This window comes from Herpailurus yagouaroundi, unplaced genomic scaffold (genome assembly GCF_014898765.1).
Source record: "Herpailurus yagouaroundi ecotype Mexico unplaced genomic scaffold, PumYag 186, whole genome shotgun sequence".
NCBI classification, from domain to species: Eukaryota; Metazoa; Chordata; class Mammalia; order Carnivora; family Felidae; genus Herpailurus; species Herpailurus yagouaroundi.
In genome coordinates, this window is record NW_024412417.1 from 29973741 (window position 1) to 29995923 (window position 22183).

The 22183-nt window shown below is 42.9% G+C and overlaps 1 protein-coding gene and 1 long non-coding RNA gene across 3 annotated transcripts in view; both read right to left on the reverse strand.

The window, feature by feature from the left end:
- The window catches only part of SNTB1 (syntrophin beta 1), a 240483-nt gene that overhangs the window by 112588 nt on the left and 105712 nt on the right, over positions 1 to 22183 (reverse strand). The window lies entirely within an intron of this gene.
- Positions 11491 to 12956, reverse strand: LOC121042917 (uncharacterized). Of its 2 annotated transcripts, none has more exons than XR_005796525.1 (3): positions 12419 to 12956; positions 11755 to 11975; positions 11491 to 11664 (listed from the first exon to the last, which is right to left on the reverse strand). It is a non-coding gene; the product is annotated as an uncharacterized LOC121042917 (long non-coding RNA). The 2 variants fall into 2 exon arrangements; XR_005796526.1 differs by having other exon boundaries at positions 12347 to 12956.

Genomic DNA, 22183 nt, shown 5'->3' on the forward strand with positions numbered 1-22183 from the left:
GAGTGGCAGTCCAAGCCTATTAATAGAAGTCTTTAAGATACAGTCTTTTTTCCCAGCATGATAGTCTTTTATAATGAAGGCATTATGGCATTTGCCATCATTAATGTATTAAGTGACAGATTAGATTGTATTCACTTCATGTCCGTTCAAAGGCATTTATTAGGTAGCGACTGTTTACAAAGATGAACCACCCCAAAAGGGGCTCTGCCTTCTGGCGTCAGTTTACAGATATAGCAAACAACTTTGGAAGGAACCGATTATAGGGCTTGTATATTATCCATGCTTTTAACACTCCCTCTTTTTTAACGGTGCCTGCCAACACCATCACTAATTATGCATAAAGGACAGCTGGAGGAAATAAGAAACTTGAGTCACATGATTTTACTAATTTTAAGCAGCCCTTAGGCTTAGACTTAGGGGCAGAAGTTGAAACTCTAGAGGGAAATACTTTATGCTGATGAGATGTTGACTTCTCTATTTCATGCCATTACTCTGCTCCCATAACCAGAATAGAAAGCTGGCTCTACTTCAGCTAAAAGAAAATAAAGCCCTAAATGGCTCCACCTTGGAACGTGAAGGAACAAAGCAGGCTGGGGTAAGGGTACAAGGTTGACGACGTTGATGAGTTGGATTACATACAACCATCTCCACGGTGCCTCCAATTTTGAGATGAGCATTTCATGAAAGTTGTTCAAAGCAATATGTTGACCTTTCATGAGCTGGAGCAGCTGACATTTTGCCTGGATCTGAGCCAGGGTGTGTGCTATTCTAAACGAGAAATCAGTCGTCCCATCTGCACTGAGGGAACTTTTTCTGATCATTTGTTAAAGCTTTATTTCCAAAGCACTGAGTGAATTTAATTAATCTCACCACCACCATCCCCTCCTTAATAAATTCCTCACACACGTGGATTCACTAGGAAATTGAATTTCATCTCTAGAAAACAAAAAAAAAGGACATTCAACTAAAGGATGAGAGATTAGTTTGGTGAAAGCTCAGTGATCTAGTCAAAATGAAAATGCCTCTCAAACTGTAATGAGGTGAATCCTATTAAAATGCAGATTCTGGCTCAACAGGCCTGGAGTGGGGCCCGAGATTCAGTATTTCTCATAAACACTCAGGTGATGCGTTGTGGCTGGGGCCTGTGTGGCGCACTTTGAGTAGCAAGGAGCTAAAAGACATTAAGACCTCATTCACGTTTCATTATTCCACTAAGTCACTGCAGTAACCAGGGAACCTTCTCAATTGAGCTTCAGTTTACTCTAATATAAAATATTCTCTAAGGTTCCTTCCGGATCCTAAAAATGTATCACGTTCCCAAAAGTATAGGCCCAGCTTCCCTGTACTAGCGAATTTACACGTTCTATCAGCAGACATGTACTGAGCTCCTATTATGTGTCAGGTACTGAATGAGGTACTGGCTGATTAAGTACGCACTACATCAAACCCCTGCATGAAGAAATCAATTCAGAGGTAGAAGCAAGCAATGATAACGTGATGCCATGCATGCTATGAAGCTGCTTAAGTGATGGCTGTTAAGAGGACACAGAGGTCTGAGAATCTGTGTTTTGGAAACCATGTACGAGGGGATGCCATCCTGCAGTGGTTCTCAGACTTGAGTGTGCACCGGAGTCACCTGCTGGGCCTGTTAAACTACAGATCACCGGATCCCACCCACAGACCTCTGAGAATTTCCATTTCTAACAAATTTCCAGGTGATGCTGATGCTTGTGGTCTGGGGTCGCCCTTTGAGAAACACTGTTTTAGACCTCAAGACACGCAAATGAATGAAATAGGGCTTGGCTTTGGGATGGATGACCAGGAGTCACGGTTTAATGGGAGAAACAGGCTTCCCTTCCCTCGCTCCACGCAGAATGGCTAGGGTAACTCTGGGAGGGGTTTGAAGAGGGAGAGAGACAGTATAGTGATAGTTCTGTGCCACATGAGCTTTGGAGTCGGAAGGAGCTGGGCTCAAAGCCCAGTTCTGTCACTTTACTGCTGTGGCCTTAGTATACCAAGTGCCAAAAAAAAAAAAAAAAGAAACAAAAGAAAAAAGAAAAAAGATGGTTGAGGTTTCTCAAATAATAATAGCATGATTCTATCTGGAAGGAGGGAGAAAGAAAAGACTGCCCAGAGTAGATGATATCTGTGTGATGACTGAGGATGAGTGGGAGCTTGAGAAATAGATCTGTTAGGGGATAGCAGGTAGCAAGGTAAATGGATGGTTCTAGGTGGAAGATGTCACCAAGCTGTCAAACAACACACTGCTCTGTTCACTAAGTACTTTCTGGTACATATGCATATATTATGGGATTGTTAATATAATAAAATTTAATATTCTTTGAGGAAAACTAGCTCTTTACAGGACTCCTATGTACAATTCCCCTGTGAAGTCAAAAGGAAGACAGGCTTCAACGGTAAGTGCACAATGACCATGGACTCGGAAGTTCTAGGCTCAAGCCTCAGATCTTCCTCCTAGAAGCTCTACAACATCTGGAATTCATGTACATATGTTCTTTCCACTTTTAGCAACTCTACAACGCAGCTGTCATTGTCATCACTGCCATTCTACAGATAGGAAGACTGAGGTCCAAAAGGATTAGATAAAATGCTCAAGGTTATTAACTAATAAATACTGACTGAGCCAGTATTTGACCTCAAGTCTACTGGATCAAGTTTTATAAACTTTGGGATTTTGGCTTTTGTTTGATTATTTCAAAAGAGGATTTTCTATACTTACCCAACGACTAGACCTAATGAGAAAATTTGTCAAAACTAGATTTCTAAGCTCCTTCTGTAGAGATTCTAGTTCTGTAAGTCTGAGATGGAGCCAAGAATCTGTATTTTTTAAAATTTTTTTTTAAATGTTTATTTTTGAGAGAGGGAGAGAGACAGAGTGTGAGTGGGGGAGGGGCAGAGAGAGAGAGAGAGACAGAGAATCTGAAGCAGGCTCCAGGCTCTGAGCTGTCAGCACAGAGCCCGACGTGGGGCTCGAACTCACGAACTGTGAGATCATGACCGGAGCCAAAGTCGGACACTTAACCAACTAAGCCACCCAGGTGCCCCAAGAATCTGTATTTTTAATCAGTGACTGCCCCCACCCTCACCCCTGCCACCATATAAGTATTACCTTTGGGGAAATTTGAGAAGCATCATTACCTGTTGTAGTGGGTTGAATAATGTCCCCCCAAAATTCATGTCTACTGAGGACCTCAAGGTGGCCCCTAACTTGAAATTGGGTCCTCACAGGGGCGCCTGGGTGGCGCAGTCGGTTAAGCATCCGACTTCAGCCAGGTCACGATCTCGCGGTCCGTGAGTTCGAGCCCCGCATCAGGCTCTGGGCTGATGGCTCAGAGCCTGGAGCCTGTTTCTGATTCTGTGTCCCCCTCTCTCTCTGCCCCTCCCCCGTTCATGCTCTGTCTCTCTCTGTCCCAAAAATAAATAAACGTTGGAAAAAAAAATTTTTAAAAAAAGAAATTGGGTCCTCACAGATGTAATTAGTTAAAATGAAGTCATTCTGGAGTAGGGTGGTCACGCCTGGATTAGGTGACCAATGACTGGTATTCTTACAAGAAGAGGATACAGAGATACAAACACACACAGATAGGAGGCCAGCGAAGACAGAAAGGTTGGGATGCTACAACTAGCTGTAAGCCAAGCACATCCAAGGCTTGCTGCGAACTCCTAGAAACTGTAAGAAGCTAGGAAGGATTCTTACCTAGATCCTTTGGGGAGAGCAGAATGAATCTCTCCCGAACTGTGAGAGAATAGATTTCTGTCAGTTTGTAGTAATTTGTTATTGCAGCCATATAAAACTAATACATTCGCCTTCTAGAAACTTCAGGGAAATAACTGTCTTAAGCTGGCATTTTTTTTTAATTAAAGAAAACGTAATGTTTATTTTTGAGAGAGAGACAGAGAGACAGACAGAGTGAGAGCAGGGGAGGGGCCGAGAGAGAGAGAGGAAGACACAGAATCCAAAGCAGGCTCCAGGCTCTGAGCTGTCAGCACAGAGCCCAAAGCAGGGCTCAAACTCACAGACCACAGGATCGTGATCTGAGCCGAAGTAGACACTTAACTGACTGAGCCACCCAGGCACCCCTTAAACTGACATTTTAACATGGAAAGCTGATAACAGTGGTTGGTTCTGGAGAGGAGAACCAGGTGGTTTGGACAGGGGAGTTAAAAAAGGGGGACTTATTTTTCTTTGTGTGTCCTTTTGTGCATGGTCAACCATGTGTATGTATTATCTATTAAAAAAAATAAAGGAACAAATAATGACATAAATCATTAAATATTCTTACATGATATCCTAGAGCAGCATATTTGGGACCAGAGCCATGAATTAGGAATGTATTGGTTTCTTGCATTCCATCAAAAAAAATAAATCATATTAAAGCCATTTGATATGAAGGGCTCATTCAAAAGAATGACTTCCAGAGTCAGTCCTGGGGTCAGGGTGATTTAAGCTACTGATCAGAGAGTCTCGTACTATGAGAACAGAAGCTCGTGAAGGTGAGGTCCAGCAAGACACTGAAGATCAGAATCCTCTAGTTAGGACGAAAATGGGGAACCCACATCATCTCTACTTTATGTTCAAGAACACACTCAAAGAGATAAAATGACTTGCTTCGTGTGACAGCCAGAGCTGAGTGTCAGAGCCACGTGATCATTCGTTCTGTTCAATGTAACATTTACTGGGCATTTACTGTGTGCAAGGCACCAGAAGGATAGAGATGTATCAGGTGCCTTCCTGGGCCTGTCCTAGGACTGTCTGTCCTCAAATCCACTCCTTGCGCTTTCCGAGACTTTGCTCAGTATTATGAGGGGATGATTACTTAAGGCTTCTGTGTCGTGTGGCTTGTGCACACAGGACGCACTGGGGGAGACCGGAGGGGAGGAGGGAGGGTAAACCCATGCTGACTTCTCGGCTCTTCTTTCACCGTCATAACCGATTTGCTGCTTTCATCTCCCTCTGTTTAAAATGTCTCCCCACCCCCCCAATAAAACAAAATAAAATAAAGTGCCCGGAGTAGCCTGTTTTCCTGGTTGGACCCGGACTGAAATGTTTGGCTGCCTGGGTTTTTGATTTCCTGTGGCTGCAAGCCAGCTTCTCTGCTTGGGCTAGGCAGGTCAGCGCAGGGACTCTGGATAACCTGGTGCAGGACAAACTGTCAGATTCCCAGAAGGGCCTGCAGCTGGGGCCCTCCAGCCCCGTGATGACTGGTGAGCTCCAGGGCCCGGGACCAACACAGGGGATGGACGCTGACCTTCCCAAGGCCAACCCCAAGGCTCCCCCTTCTCCCCACCAGCCCCTCTGGGCTTGAGTTCATAAGCAATTCTAAGCTGAAGGGCTGCGAGTGCCATCAGAACACTGGGCACATAGAAGCAGGCAAGCTCCTTGGAGCTCATCAAAATATTAAAGCCCTCCAACTCTTACAAATAAGTTCAGAGGTCACAGTTCTGGTTCCTTGAGAAACACGAATGCTATACCGTATAGGGTAGTTTTTCTCTCCGAAATGGTGCCTCACGGTTTCGCAACCTAATATACTGACTGAGGCAATCACTATAAAGAAGAATTTTCCATCTGGGGACCAGGAGTATCTTGGGGAACTTCCAAGGTACCATAAAGGTCATAGCTGAAGAAATTCTAAACATCTGTTTGGCCCTGTCAGTGGTAACATGCAGGCTGTAGGAATGCTGAGAGGAAAAGCTGAGGAGCTCTGCCCTATCTCCTGGGTCTTCCTTGTGTTCCCTCATCCTCTCATCGGTCCATTCATTTGCACACACCTCTGTCCAGTGAACATTTATTCAGTGCCCGCCCTGAGCCAGTCACTACCTGGGCTGGGCGCTGGAGATAACATGACAAACTAAGGTAAACCAGGCCACTGCACTCATGGAGTTAGTGAGACAGTCAGATGTCAGTCAGATAAAGACACAGATTTAAAAAAAAAAAAAAAAAAGACACAGATAAACGTAAAAACACCACACGGTAAGAGCTACAAAGGGGGACACATGGGGGACTCAAGCTGAGTCTGGGTTTCTTCTGGGCCCCAGTGAAGTGGTGATGAGGTGTGGACTTCTTTAGTGAGCTATGTTTTTCTCTTCCATTCTTTAGCTTCATAGCTTATGAAATACTTGAACGTACATTGTATCACTTTACTTTTATTCCAATGCTGCGATGACAAGATTTTAAAAAAGAAGGTTGAGAATTATTGCAGTGGGAGCTAATACAGATGAGAGTATGAGAGAACAGTAAAGGTGAGGACATGTAAGAGTAAAGTATTTTCACGTGTTTGTTCTTCATTTACCAAAAATTGGTGGTCTGGTCTTTAAACGTAAGTAATTATAATTTAGAAAGGCCACAAACAAACACACAAATTCTAGCCTTTTAGCTGGGGCAGAATCTGTAGTTATATCTGCTTTTGCCGAAGCAAACGGAGGCGAGATTTCCTTTTGGACAAAGGTGTCCTCTAGACCCACAGGAAAGAGCATTAATCACAAATATTAAAACAGTTTCCAAAGCAACCCTATAACTACAATAACAAAGGATGCTTTTCACATGTTCTGAATGTGAAAAGGTCCTTTATCGGGTACCTTCAGGTCATGCTCGTTCACTTGGATAATGCCAACTAAAAAAGAAGCCATATGATTGCTTTTAGACTCTACATTAAAAACTATATAAAGTGGGGGGCGCCTGGGTGGCTCAGTTGGTTAAGCGTCCGACTTCGGCTCAGGTCATGATGTCACAGCTCACAAGTTTGAGCCCCACATCAGGCTCTGTGCTGACAGCTCAGAGCCTGGAGCCTGCTTCGGATTCCATGTCTCCCTCTCTCTCTGATGACCCTCTCCTGTTCATGCTCTGTCTTTCTCTGTCTGAAAAATAAATAAACATTAAAATGTTTTTAAAAATCTATAAAAACTGGGAAAGAGAGGGAAAAAACTGCATTTACTCAAGGTGCCTAGCTCTTTGAGAATGACTGTTATCTCCCAGGAAATATTACTCAGCTTGAATGCACTGTTAGGACATGTCCATGATGATCATATTGGTCACAGTAAGATTGGTTTATGCTGTGCCGTTAAATTATCCTGAAATCTCAGTTACCGAGCATAACTAAAGTTTGTGAAAATAACATGTTATGTTCCCCAAAGGGCCTGAGGTGGGTGGGGTGGGGATCTGCTCCACCAGGTCACTCAGGAAGCCAGTCTTAAGGAAACTCCACCATTTTAAAGGTGCACCTCCAAGAACACACTTGCCAATCACTGCCTCAGCTCAGAAGCACACACATCACCTCTTCTCATATTTCATTAGCCAGAATTAGTCACAAGGCCCAACACAACTATAAGACTTAGAGATTCGGGGGGACAAATGGACTATTTGGTGAGCCTACTGTCTGCCACTACAACCTATTTCCAAAACTCATCAAAACTGATGCTGTAGGGGAGGGACTAGTTTAATCACAATTCCCCCAACCTTATCAAGGCTCAGAGTTTCCTGTAAGCTCTTATTTTGAGTCTTTACAGGCACAGGGACGAGAATTAGCATTTCTTGAGCTCCTATCATCTAGCCAACATTGTGTGATGGATACTGTGAGTTGGCTAACTCAAGCTCACTGCACCCTCTTTACAACGTAGAATGCTAAAAAAAAAAAAAAAAAAAAAAAAAAAAAAAAAAATTCCATCTTCCCAGAGTCCCTTACAGGTAGGGTTTTGGAAATATGCTAGGTTCTGCCAGACATACACTTGATGTCTTCCCTTGCTTAGGAAGGTGGCAGTTTTGATTGCCATGCTGGTAAGCAAGGCTGTCAGGGTCAAAGGCAAGAAGCGATGGCAGCTGGCTGGGACAGCCAGTGTCCATTCACTCAGCCTCCTGGGTGTCAAGAGGCAGTTGCAAGGTGCCAGTTCCCTCATTCCTGGATCACCCCTCAGGTCCTGCACAATTTTGGTAATTCCAATGGCAACCTCCTGGTTCTCTACTTTTTCCTGATTAAATCAGTTTTAAAGACTCCCGAGGGTCATTAATGGAGACTCGATCAAAAAGGTCTTCCCATTTTTGGTAGACAACTAATTCCTTAAATACCTTTCTGCTTAAGTTACCTAGACTGACTTCTGTTTCTTTCACTGTGACTTGACTGATAACATTTACCAAATATCGCTATATGCATAAGTTCCTCTAACAGCTTTCTGAGAACTCTTAACTGTTGAAATGAGTCAACTTGTACTTTTAGGGAATCTAAGTTTGAGCTGAAATAACTGCAAGCATAAATTTGTTTTAAATTTCATGTTTTAGCTTTAAAATTCATGTGAACGAACTCTACAATAAATTCTATTCTCCCCAAATGCAGAGCAAAATTGATGTTCCCCTAAGGTATACCTTTTCATTCAGTGGCTTTATATATTCCTTGATAAAACCAACCTTATCCATGAAGGTATACACACGTCATCTTGAGAGACATTTAATTTGTGTAAAAATTCTGAAAGGTGGCTCTCATGATGCTTTCATTATTTTATTATTTACAGATGGATTAACTGGGGCCTAGAGGGGTAAACTTAGGTGCCCAAGATCACAAAGAGCTGGGGTTTAAACCTAGGTCTGTCTATTTTCAAAGCCACAATTTCTTTCCACTACAACACACAGACTTCTTTTTTTATTTTTTTAAATGTTTATTTATTTTTGAGAGAGAGAGAGAGAGAGAGAGCAAGCATGAGTGGGGGAGGGATAGAGAGAGGGAGATACAGAATCTGAGGCAGGCTCTAGGCTCTGAGGTGTTAGCACAGAGCCTGATGCGGGGCTCAAACTCACAAACTGAGAGATCATGACCTGAGCTGAAGTCGGACCCTCAACTGACTGAGCCGCCCAGGAGCCCCAACACGCAGACATCCAAGACTACATCTCATTAGTTCTCAGCTGCTCTGAACACTAGTTTGTAACAGAGGTTTGGTTAGTTTGCTTAGCTCAATGCTGATATTACTAGTTAGTTCTTCTCTCCTCCATGACACCAAAAGCTGTAAGCATCTGCCTCCAAATGGTACACTTCTCATTTTATGAAGGATTGTCCAAGAAAAGATGGAAGGAACACAGTAGAAAAATCTGTAGAACTAGAAAAAAAATTGACTACAACACACATTCTATATCGTGGGCCACCCATGAACAACATGTACACAAACATGATGATAATGGATTTGTGAAGCCTGGAAACCTAATACAAATTGAAGTCAATAGGATCCTGGGATGACTATGGCATCAGCAGAAATATGTCGGTTCAAATTCCTTCTCTGGCTCATGCACGCTGTTTTATCTGTCACTCTCCTTGCCTACATATCTGACAGCAGGCTAGAGAATCCTGCCATCAAGACTTACTGGAACATTTCTATAAAACTGTATGTGGCTGTGGTAGGATTCCACCCCCTTAGTGATTCAAGCCCTTCTCCGTCTTTCCTGGAGAAATTAATCTAAAGGTACTATTTGCACGTTGACCCAGTTCTTCAAATTGTCAGCTACTGTAGCTCCAGCATCAGACAGAAACATATAAAAGTCACAATGTGATTTTCATCTGTCCAAACAGCTGTGTTACACCTTCTCAACTCAATATTTTACCCAGGGCTTTCCCAGCACTTAATAAACTATTAAAAAATTCTTAATGCATCATCATGCCACTGAAAGAATCCTTTGCTGATCTTATGAGAGATAGATTATTTCTAGAACAGAAAAAAAGAGGTAAATGGGAGGAGATTGTCTTTGCTAAGTGCCTACTTAGGTGTAAGGCATTAGGCACATATCAACTTATTTAATTCTTTAAAAAAAATTTTTTTTTAATGTTTCTTTATTTTTGAGAGACAGAGCACGAGCAGGGGAGGAGCAGAGAGACAGGGAGACCCAGAATCTGAAGCAGGCTCCGGGATCCAAGGTGTCAGCACAGAGCCCGATGCGGGGCTCGAAGTCACAAACAGTGAGATCATGACCTGACCTTAGCTGAAGTCAGATGCTTAACCAACTGAGCCACCCAGGCACCCTCAACTTATTTAATTCTTAAAATTCTATATGCATACATAAAAATACTATCACCCTAATTTTATATATTTAAAAAATTCAATGAAGATAAGTAAATTGACTGAAGTCACCCAGATCATGAGTAGAAAAGCTAATAATGAAACCCAGATTGGACTGGCCTGAAAATCAATCATCTTTTCAAGATTGCATAACACCTCTAATAAAAAATATTGCCAGAGAGCTTGAGAAACTAGCTCCAAGAATTGGAACTTCTGGATCTAGTGTTTTGTTTCCAGGTAACATGAGGAAACATTTCCTGATTGCCTGAATATTTAATAGCACAGGAAACGAAAACAAATTGCAGTACTTGGCCTTTACTGTGTGTTTCCTAACAGAGGTGGAGGAGAGCACTTTCTCCTAGAGGGAAAAAAAGCACCACGTTACAACTGCCAAGTGTGTCTATTAAGGGTAAGTGAGTTGGCATTTTAGATGAGACAACATTAAAAAGATTTTGCAGTTTTTATTCCACTGATGAATGGTTACTGCTCAAACATACCCCTTCCTCTCTTCACATCTTCATCTGTCTCTGGCTATGTCACTGTTAGAATCAGGTTGGGGCAGGGTGACGGCAGCACTCCTACCTGACTCCCCAGCTTTGTTGTACTGGAAGAGGACACACCCCCTGGCCCCTGCTCTCTGAGGAGAGGACAACAGTCCATCGTGAAAGCCGTTTCTCAGCTCAGCCACCCTGGCCACTCCCTGCTGCACTTCCCTTCCGCACCTCCAGCTTGAGACAAATAAAGGGTCTTTTCCTCTGGGCATCACCGAGGCTAAATGAAATCTTGATCAAAATTCTAGAAGAGGCATGGCACCATTTATTTATTTATTTATTTATTTATTTAAATTTATTTATTTATTTATTTATTTATTTATTTATTTAGATTTTTTTTTTTCAACCTTTATTTATTTTTGGGACAGAGAGAGACAGAGCATGAACGGGGGAGGGGCAGAGAGAGAGGGAGACACAGAATCGGAAACAGGCTCCAGGCTCTGAGCCATCAGCCCAGAGCCCGACGCGGGGCTCGAACTCACGGACCGCGAGATCGTGACCTGGCTGAAGTCGGACGCTTAACCGACTGCGCCACCCAGGCGCCCCTAAATTTATTTATTTTTGAGAGAGAGAGAGCAGGGGAGGGGCAGAGAGAGAGAGAGAGAGGGAGAGAGAGAGAGAGGAGAATCCCAAGCAGGCTCTGTGCTGTCAGTGCACAGTCTGACGCGGGGCTTGAACCCCAGAACTGCAAGATCGTGACCTGAACCGAAACCAAGAGTCAGACACTTAACCGACTGAGCCACCCAGGTGCCCCTACAGCACCTTTTATTAAGCAGGGCCGTATAAATATAGGTTCAGTCACTAACGAGGTGTTCGAGGTAGCCATGTTTTTCGTATAGTTGTCACTCGTATATACATCAGACCTATTTTCGAAAAGACAGAACGTAAGTACACTTTTTGCGATTTTATTTTTTGTCTCTGCTTTCTCCAGATTCATTCTCTGCCCTTCTCTGCCTTGCTCTGTGCTCCAAGAGTAAAACTCGATGTACTAAGCACATCACTCAGGCTCCCTAGACTCTGCCTTCCAGTTGTCAGCAACCACTCAGAAGCAAGAACAGGAGACCTTAGGGCGGGACAGAGGAAGATTAGGGATGCTGACCTATTCCCAACCCTCCCTGGGCCTCGGTCTGTCTCCCAGGGCTCCCGTCCTCACCAGCTCACAGAAACTTTCTCTTCTCCTCGGTCCCTGGGGTGGAAGCAGCTTCCCAGTTGCTAAGACCTGGGTGCTTCTCCATCCATTGCTGGTTCTTCTAACACAGCCTGCTCTTCTGTAAATGGTTCCTTCATTCAACATTCTTCAGTTAAGCCTTCAAGAGTGACACAACCAGCATCTGTGCAATTGCCATTCTGGACGCAGTGAGCGATTTCTCCATGCTATTCCAAGAATTAGGGCAAATGCAAAAGAAATGCAAGACGTGCTGCGGTTTCTCACCATGCCTGCAAGTCCAGGTAAAGGACATCAGACTGTCAAAAGACAGTCACTCTGACTGTCAATCAAGCCCGTATCATCAAAGGCCTAAACCTGTCCTATGCTTCTGCTTACTCCCACCCTTCAGCCAAGCATGACTTTCCTCGGTTCCGTTCACCGAGGGCCAGTGTAACCACCTAGCGATAGGGGCCAGATGTATGACTGATGGTGGCTCCATGTCCAAGGATGACAGAGCAAACCTAGTTCTGGACTCCTTCTTTTAGCTCAGGCCTTCAAGCCCACTTTCTCAGGAACTCCTGCAGATTCCGGCCCTTACGTCTCTCCAATTCATCCAACTTCTCTTTAGGGCTTCTGTCCTACTCTAGCAGAGGCCAAGATGATTTCTCACCTCAATTTCTGCAGTAACCCTCTGACTGCTCCCCCAGCCAGTCCATGCTTGACTATGAAGCCAGAGGGGTCTTTGTGATGTCAATCCCCTGCTATAGACCCCGCCTAGAATAAAGTCCCAAACATAAAGGGGCTTAGCTCTGAATGTGACCACCTCTGTAGACTCTTGACACATTCTTCTTAGAGAGTACTCCAAAGAGACTGAACTTCTTCCAATTCTTTAACAGAACTGTGTTTTTTCTTGCCTCGGTGCCTAGACTCATACTGTCTCTTCTGCCAAGAATACCCGATTTGTCTCCCTTCCCCAAACTTTGACCTGGCTAACTTCTAGTTTATTATTCGCGTCTCAGCACAGACATCACTTCTTCTGACAATCATTCCCCGTTGTCACCATCCACCCCCTTCCAAAAATCAGAACTTTGGATTGGGTAGTATTCCTGCAAAGGAGCTACTGGAGCATCCTTTCCACCTGCATCATCTTTAAAAAAAAAATTTTTTTTTAATGTTTATTTATCCTTGAGAGAGAGAGACAGACAGAGTGTGAGCAGGGCAGGAGCAGACAGAGAGGGAGACACAGAGCCCAACACAGGGTTCAAACCCATGAGCGGTGAGATCATGACCTGAGCCGAAGTCGGACTCCCAACCGACTGACCCACCCAGGTGCCCCTCACCTGCATCACCTTTTAGCGTTCTGTTTTGGAATGCCCAGTTACTTGTACACATTCCCTACCTGGCCAGAAGCTGTGTCAAGACAAGAACCCTGCAACCGCTGCAGATCAGGACCTAGCAAAAACCCTGGATGGTCAGAACTATTTGCTAAAACATTGAAATATAAGAAAAAGAAAGACATCTCAACCAGGTCGAATGGACCACCAATGTGAAAATTCCTGTTCTAGTTTTGTTTTGGAACAAAGAAAGTACCTGTCAACAGACACGGGACCTGGATGTCCAAGCAGGTGTTGTCTAAATGTATCTGCAGCTCTCCGTGCCATGAAACCATCCTCCACTGAGGAAAGTAAAAGTCCATGCATGTGTTGAGGAAGAAGGGCAGGGCTGCTCTGTGAATCCTCCTCTCTCCCCCTTCTCCCATCCCCACAGCAGGTGATGCCTACTTGAATAGAGGATGCCTGCATTCTAGCACGGGGTTATTTTCAGAGGCTCATTATCTCAGCTGGAAAATCCTGGGGCAGCTTTTTGCAAACCAAATGGAGTTCAATTAATGTATTGAGAGCCAAGGATCAAGACCTAAATATTGAGAGTCAACATTAGCAAAAGTCTCTCAGCACCCAGATGGTCAAGTTCAGTCTTTTGAAATGCTCTTTGAAGAGGGGAAACTGAGATTTTTCCTGGAATGGTGCTTAGAGGTACAGGAATGAACTAAAATGAACTCATCTTATTGTGTATTGATGAATCATGGAACCATGCTTGGTGAACATTCTCCTCAACTCCTTTCCTCAAGGCTATCCAAAAATAGTTAAATTCCCTTTTTTTCACTAGCTTACCATTGCCAGGGAAACCTTACTAATTCATCTCCAACAGATTAAAAATATATGATAATTAGGATGAACACTCAAGTTTATCTATGGAGGAAACAGATTTTCTTAAAAATAACAAGGCTATGAAAATGTTATTTAAGCTCATTAAAATGAACCTTTTGTGCACTCTGTTGTATACAAAGATGCAAATTATGCAAGGTTTTTTGGGGGGAAAACAGTGGCTTGGCCATTCATGTTCATCTCCTCTCCCTTAAAATATCCCAGTAAGGAAAAACAGTAAAATATGTATAAGCCCACCAGAAAATGAGAGGCCAGAGCTCAATATGTGTCTGAAGGACAGACAGCAATGAAACTCAGTAATCGATTGCACATAAAGAATGAGCCAAGAATGCTACAACCTGATGGGCTACAGAGAGAACCCAAAGAAGCGTGAGCTCCTTGGCTCTGCATACCCTGCAGGGGCTGGGAGCATCAGAGACAGAGGCAGGGGTGATGCAGGGCTGGAAACAGGGTCCTATGTGAGGTGTGCAAGCTGAGTAGTGGGGCTCTCAGAAAGCTGACAACTGGGTGTTCCTACCACCACCCACACCCAAGGACTGGCAAATTGTCCTAAGTAACTTAATGGACCCAGAGGAAACTTCCAAACATCAACATCTGCAGAACTGGAAGGGATCTCTCAGTAAGGCTGACTCACCAAATAATAACAGTACATGAATTCTCACCAACTGATAAACCCCCTCCCCACACAAAGGTTCCAATAGGTTTCTTTGTCTCTCAGTGTAAAAAATGAGCAGATACCAAAGGATCACCAAACATCTGAGGAAAACTCCAGCAAGTTAGATGAAGATCCTAACAAACAAGCGGAAAAAAAAAAATAAATAAATAACAGAAAAAACAAAGAGCACAAAGAAAAGTAAACAAACCTAATTAATAGTCTCCAAGAATTAAGACAAAATATAGCATCCATAAAACAAGAACAAAATTCCACTAGAAAGGAACATTCAGAGAATAAAGAGCTAAAATATAATAGCTAAAATAAACACAATATATTCATGAGAAGGGTCACAGAAATAAACTTTAAGAAGTGTGACTGAAGTAATAGAGAAAAAAAAAAAACAGACTTAGAAAACCAATCTATGAGGTCATCTTTCCAACAGGGGATCCAGAGAGACAGAGAACAAAGAAAATGGAGAAGGACATTACCAAATACATAATGTGAGAAAATTTCCCATATCTCAGACCTGAGTCTCTCTCATGGTTTACAAATAGGCTTCAAAATGAATGATAAACACCCATTGCTTTTTAATAATAAATCTTTGAAAACTATCTGCTTTTATTATTTTGATAACATTTAAGCTTTCATTAAAATAACTTTTAAAAAGGAGTGTCTTACCTGTTTTCTTAGGTCTGTTGTGGATGCTAAAGGCAAGCCTTCTTGCTTTGCCTAACTAAGTACACTTAAAAAATAACATAACTTGGGGCGCCTGGGTGGCTCAGTCGGTTAAGCGGCCGACTTCAGCTCAGGTCACGATCTCGCGGTCCGTGAATTCGAGCCCCGCGTCGGGCTCTGGGCTGATGGCTCAGAGCCTGGAGCCTGCTTCCGATTCTGTGTCTCCCTCTCTCTCTGCCCCTCCCCTGTTCATGCTCTGTCTCTCTCTGTCTCAAAAATCAATAAACATTAAAAAAAAAAATAACATAACTGTTTAGGACTTTATTTCCTATTTCAGATCTCTGACTAATTCAGTCCAACCTCCCTGAACTTTCCCTTCCCAGCCACCTTTAAACAAACTGTTGAAACATTACTATCTATTTCACTTCCTGTATTTCTCAAAAGCAGAACGTGAGCACTGTTGAAAAACACCAAGGTCATCTCTCTTTTTATCCATACCCTTCCAGAGTAACAATATTTCAGTAGGGGTTATCTAGGTAAAAAGCAAGGATGGATGGATGGATGGATGGATGGATGGATGGATGGATAGATAGATAGATAATGTGATAGAGGCTATAGCAGATAGAGGTAATAGATAGACAGACAGATATATAGACAAAGGTAACAGATAGATACAGACAGATGAATAAACATGACCAAAATGGTGCTCTTGGTGGTAGAGGGAAGTCCACACTTTCAAATGAAACTGGTAGATCATCCAAAAGATAATACTCATGTTTTTTTGTTGGTTTATTTGTTTGTTTGACTTTAGTTTTATACATGATGGTAAAAGTTTAACTTAGCCACGTGAGGAGGTTTCTAGATCCACAGTGGTCTATACAAATTCAGAAACACTTCTGCTATGAACACCTTGATATATTATATAAGATATAATAAGAAAAGCTTGCTTTTTGGGCTTTAATGTACTACTGAGCTTGCAAAAAAGAAAAGGAAACTCCCATATTAAAAAAAAAAAAAAAAGGATGGGAAGGCATTGAAAACAACAGTGGTGAGTATTGGGGTTGTGGCAGGTGGGTCGGTGGGGGGGGGGGGGGGGGAGGTTGCTGAAAACTTGGGAGTTTGATATATACATGATAGTTAAGGTTCTGTGGGCCCATGACTTGGGAAACTGGAATGAGTTTCCTACAGAGAGCCAGAAGTCCCAGAAGGCTAAAAACCTCTGTGAAAGAATGTCTTACCAAATAATCTCTCCCCAACAGTTTGAGGAGATGACCTGGAAATTTCTTTCTGCTGGGAAGAAAACTCCTCCCTCCCTTGGAGCCCAGGACTGAGGATATTTTGATTGAAAGCTGCATTTATGGCACAGTTATGCTACCAGGAATTAGGGGATGCTTACAGGGGTATCAAATCCTTACAACAGTTATACGTGGTCAGTGTCAGCAAGCACATTTTATAGACAAGGAAGCTCGGAATCAGAGAGATTAGGCAATTTATCTAAAATGAAAGGGCCTAAGTGACAGAACTGAGATCCAAACTCCCATTTTCTAACCTCAACTCCAGAGTTTTACTCACTGATATTAGCAGGTGGTTAATTTGGGCCTTTTTTGGGCCTAATTTGAAAATGTGTCCACTTACTATAGTGCCACTGTAACTTTATTTCACATTTTCCCCTTTGTTTCCAAAATGCATTGTCAATTGTGGTGTGCTAGCAATACTTTCTGTTATGAGGCCACCATCGTGTGTCCAACCAAAGTGCAGAAAACAGAACCAAGAAAATACACATATCATGAGCCTCTTAGGAGAAGCTCTTTTCACAAGCCAGGATTTACTATAGAGACAGGATGGGTAGTAGAACCTCATGAATCTTCACTCTGGTTGACCTAATGGAGGAGCCTTTTCAATAGGATTCCAAGTTTGAAGAGTATGGTTGAGAACTCTACATAAGCTTTGGGTGAGGGGGGCTATCGTGTGCCCCCAAACACTGAAAAAAGTAGGAAATCAGGCTCAACTAGTAAAATGGTTACTCTTGTCTGGTGGTCACCAAAAGAACTTGTGTTTCCAAATGTGTAACTAAAGTACTTGGGATCACCTAAAACTCAAAACAAAGGGATATGGGAGCCACTTTGGACAGCCAGGACTAGAATTTGATTTAATTTAACAAGCAAAAAAAAGTCCACTGCTCTGGTCCCCATCAGGAATGAGACTGGGTGAACAGAAGAGGAGTGGGGCATCCACTTAGGGGAGCCCTGAGTATTTATGCACAGCCCAAAGGAGATGGGGGCTCTCAGTAAAGCAGTAACTAACATAATGGCTATTCTGGCAAAGCTCTCCTAATCCCGGAAGGGGTGGCTTCCAGCTTCCTTGTCTAAAATGTACACCTTAAGGTCTGCTAGCATCTCTTGTATTGATAACCTTGGTGACAGCTGAATTCCTCACATAGAATGCATTGCTTAGGCTGCCTTGAAAGTCCATATTGTTTTTGTTACTTGGTGTTCTGATATTCTGTTTATTTCTATACTTGTCTTCTAATACAGACCACCTGTATGTGATGGGAGGACATACATATTGTCCTACTTCAGTGTTTACTTCTGCTTGACAATTGCATTTGTTTTGGTTAATATCAGCCCACTCCTTGGAGATGGATCCAGTGTCACTATGCCACTAATCAGGTTTCTGATCCTCTGTGGCTGCAACTTGGGAGCTGGATTGTGGTAACATCACTGAGGGCACTTTGTGAGAATATATCTGCATCTACTATAGGACTTATTGGATCATACCCCTCTGAATCACTGTGTGCTGAGTGGAGCACTTCTATTTGAAATTACAATGGCATCTTCTGTGGATTTTTCACTTGTATACTGTAAATAGAAATGCACACTGTTTTTCAAAAAGCTGTATGCATTGCTTCATAATTTAACCATGAATATCTACAGTGGAGTCTATTACTGGAGCACATAGTCATGACAAAACCTTCATACACCATCCATAAGGGTCCATCTGCTTTCAACCCAGTAACAGGCTTTGTTAATGGGTTGTTATGGTTTATTTAAGTTTGCTGTGCCTGTCAAGATGGAACCATGTTTTTATTTGTTCTCTTATTCCCAAGCCTATTTAGTGGAAGATGTTTGCTTTTTTTTTTTTAAAGTTTGAGAAGGTAAAGAATACCAAAAACGGACAGATGAATATGCCATTTATCGTACATAGCACATATTTTTTAATGCTTGCTTTGTGTCAAGCAATGTTCTCGAAAGATGGGATATTAAAATGACAACACGGGATGTTCCAGACCTCAAGGGGTCTTAATAACTTTATGAACTGGGTAAGCACAAAAGAAAAAAATCTCAAGTCATTATGAAAGCTGCCATCATGGACAGATCTACACACAGGGTATAGTGGGACCAGTGTCTCACCTGTGCTGAGTGTTAGAAGGTGATTAGGAAGTTTTCAGGGAAGTAAATTATTTAAGGGTGGCTGGGGCATAAAGGATGAGATGGGAAGAGCTGGACACTTAGGGAAGATCCAGAACCTCATAAGGTTTTTATGTAATACTGAGTAGTTTTGGTATCAGCGAAGGTGACAGGGAGCCATCTTGAGCAAATGGATAAATTTTGGGTGTTTCATATTCTCTTGGCTAGCTGGGTGTAGGGTAGATGGTGGAGGATAGCGAAGGAGCAAGCTGGAAACAAAGCACCCGGTAGAGAATATGTCCAAATGGTCTGGAGGACTGGGGATGTAGCTCTGGACGAGGGCAGCGAAGAGCTTATGAACGAGTTATTTATGAAGTGAAATTTTTAAAAAAATGTTGTAATCATTGACAACCACCAGCAGTGACATATTCTTGTGGATTCAGTGCCTGCTGGGTGACCTTTTCCACAGAAAGAGTAGCAATCCTGCCTGCTGTTCTACGGCTTTTTCTATTTGAGAAATTGAACATTAGAGTTTTTAATGCAAACTATAAGTAGCTGTGCATCACCAACCAAGGGGATTAGTCCCAAGCTGCTGTGGCATTTGTCATCAGTTCTCGAGCCTCAGCATCCAGGAGCCCATTGAGTCCTGGCCATTGCACTTACAGTTCAAGTGAGCTGTTCTGCCAGGTGCTGGAGTCACAGGCAATGGGTTATCGTGATTAACAAGCTGGGCTTCGTGTTGGAACCCCAGATCTACGGTTTGCTTCAACTCTCACTTCTGAACTACATTTCACTGTTTATGAAATAGAGATTAGAGGACCCACTACTGAGAGTTGTTATTAGATTGAATGAGATACTGGCTGAAATCCACACATTCCATCGTTGAACTAGACTCTCCCTTTCTCTTTTATGTTTAACGTATGCATTATTTTCATTTTCTCAGAAAGGCTACCATCTCAGTTTCTATTTCCCCTTTCACCCAGGAGTTATTTCACAGCTTTTAAAAATCCAAGAAGAAAGGTTTTCTGCACTTCGATTTTGCAATCTGTTTTCCACTTTTACTCCACTATCATCAGAGAATGTCGTTTAGAATATTCCTACCTCAAGGAGTTTATTGCACTTTTTGTGAGCTAATCTATAGTTAATTTTGTCAGTGTTCTATCTGCATTTAGAAAATGGGATTTTCTACATTTAGAAAAGGGAAGTGTGTTCTTTATTATCAGTGTACAAAGTTTGTGATGTATCCAGATCTCCCTTGTTAATGACATTGTTTGGGTCTTTTAGATCTTTACTGATCTTTTGTCTACTTGCCCTATCTTGGACTGAGAGTGGCATGTTGAATTACCTAATAGTACATTTCGATTTCTTCTTGCATCTTCTACAAAGGCCACTGCTGTGTTATTTGGGGTGCATCCACAACTGTTGAATGTTCCTTGTGAACCCTGGTCTTCAGCTTCAACCAGTTCTTTGTCCTGTTCTGTGTTTTCAGTCTGCATCTTACCCTGTCATATATCAAGATCAAAAGTGGTACTTTTTGCTGTCATTGCTGTTAGTTTATATTTGCCTTGTACGCTTTACCCATCTCTTTGCTTTTTGCCTTTTAAAATCACTTCGTGTTAGGTTTGTCTTGTGTTCAGCACGGAGTTGAGTCTACATTTCTGACTAGTACATTATACTCTGCCCAGCATGTAACCAGAATTCCATTAAATATTTGTTTCCTTTTTCTTTTCTTCTCTTCCTCGACCAGGGTCAAGATTCACCTAAAACCATAATCTTTTCCCCCCAGCTTTGTTGAGGTATAACTGACAAAATTTTAAGGTATTTAAAGTGTATAGCACGGTGATTTGATACACATATACATTGTGAAAAGTCAATCTCATTATCAGCAGTTCTGGGTCTATCTGGACGGAAGTCTCCTCCTGGACCCTCTGGCTTAGCTGGATTCTCATTTTCAGTCCTGCCCTGCGGTTCTCATACCCTAGCAGGATAGGCTCTCCCACACCACCTCATCAATGGTGGATTGAAGACCACTGATATAAAAGTTTAAAGATGTATTCCCTCTTCTGGCTTGACATATGAAGTCTCCAGTGTTTGAACTAAGGCCCGATGTGTCCCAAAATATTCTTTACAATAGAATTTGGTGCCTTAGGAGAAGTTACAGTATATAGACCACAGCTGGAATGAACCCTAGAAATCATCTACTTAAGCTCTCTCCCCAGGCATGAATCTCTCCTACGATATTCCACATTTTCTAGTCTCTGCATTTTTCTGGTTAACAGCAATCTGACACTGTCACCCACACTGTAGGCTTGCATTCAAAACCCAGCAAAACTGTGTATTAGCCATACGATGCCTGGAACTTCTATAAGAACTGAGCCTCAGTTTTCATCTGCAGAATGAGGACAATGAGAGAAACTCAGAGGGCTATTTAGAGGACTAAGGAGGGTTACAGTTTTAAGTACCAGGCAGATAACTAATGGAATCCCCCAAGTGTGTGGCAATAGGAGTGCTGAGGGGAATTCGTTCCCTTATACAAGGAGAAGCCTCACCCAGGCTCCTGCAGATTGGAAACCTGCCTGCAGCAACGTGGGCCTAATAATTTCCCCAGATCTATCCATTTTTCCAGAAAAGCAGAGATCTGGCTTTTCAATGTGAAATTTCCCAATGATTCAACGTGGGAAGTAGTTCGGATTTCTTGAACACACTAGACGGATCCTATCTGTCATCTGGGTACGCGTAGAGGCTGCGACTTTGCAGTCTCTGGTCTGAAGTAAATTAGCGTAACGCCCAGCACAAGATAGGCACTCCATAAACTATGAATTCACCGGATCTAACACCTTAGACATCAGACTCTGGCAGAAAGGACTTGTCCGTCTGATTTGGTAGCTAAGAGACCAGGAAAGATCAAACGCAGAGTAACCGGGGCATCAACTGAAGGCCCAGGGAAAGCAGCAGAAATTGAAGGGGACAAAACAGAACAGGTTAGAGCGGCTCGTGGAGGAATGGAAGAATTCTGCCTCCTTGCCCGTCCGCCTGCTCCAACTCCTCTTTGGCTGATACTTCCCACTCTCTCCTACAACCGCTGCTCTGATCCCTGGGCAGACAGAACCGGCATGGGAGGAGTGGGGGGAGCAGGGTGGATCCTCCAGCTGCTGGAGTGAGAGAGGCTAGCAGCTTCTTTAGAGTAAGCTTATTAGGAAGGGACCGAAAAACGCTTTGAGCTCTAAGCTGAGGAGGCAACTTCCTCCCTATCCCTATTCCCTTTGGCTCCTCCCCATCAGCAACTCAGAGCAGAGCCAAATACATCCCACTCACGTAGGCGGCAGCTGTCCCACACGTGTTACAAACAAGGGCCACTAGAGCTGTCCCTGTTTTTAGCACTTGGATGTGTCTGCCAAGGTCACCAAGATTCCCCGTTGACTGACTCCATTCCTCTCCCTCTCCTCTACATGTCTGTTATTTTCCTCCCAGGT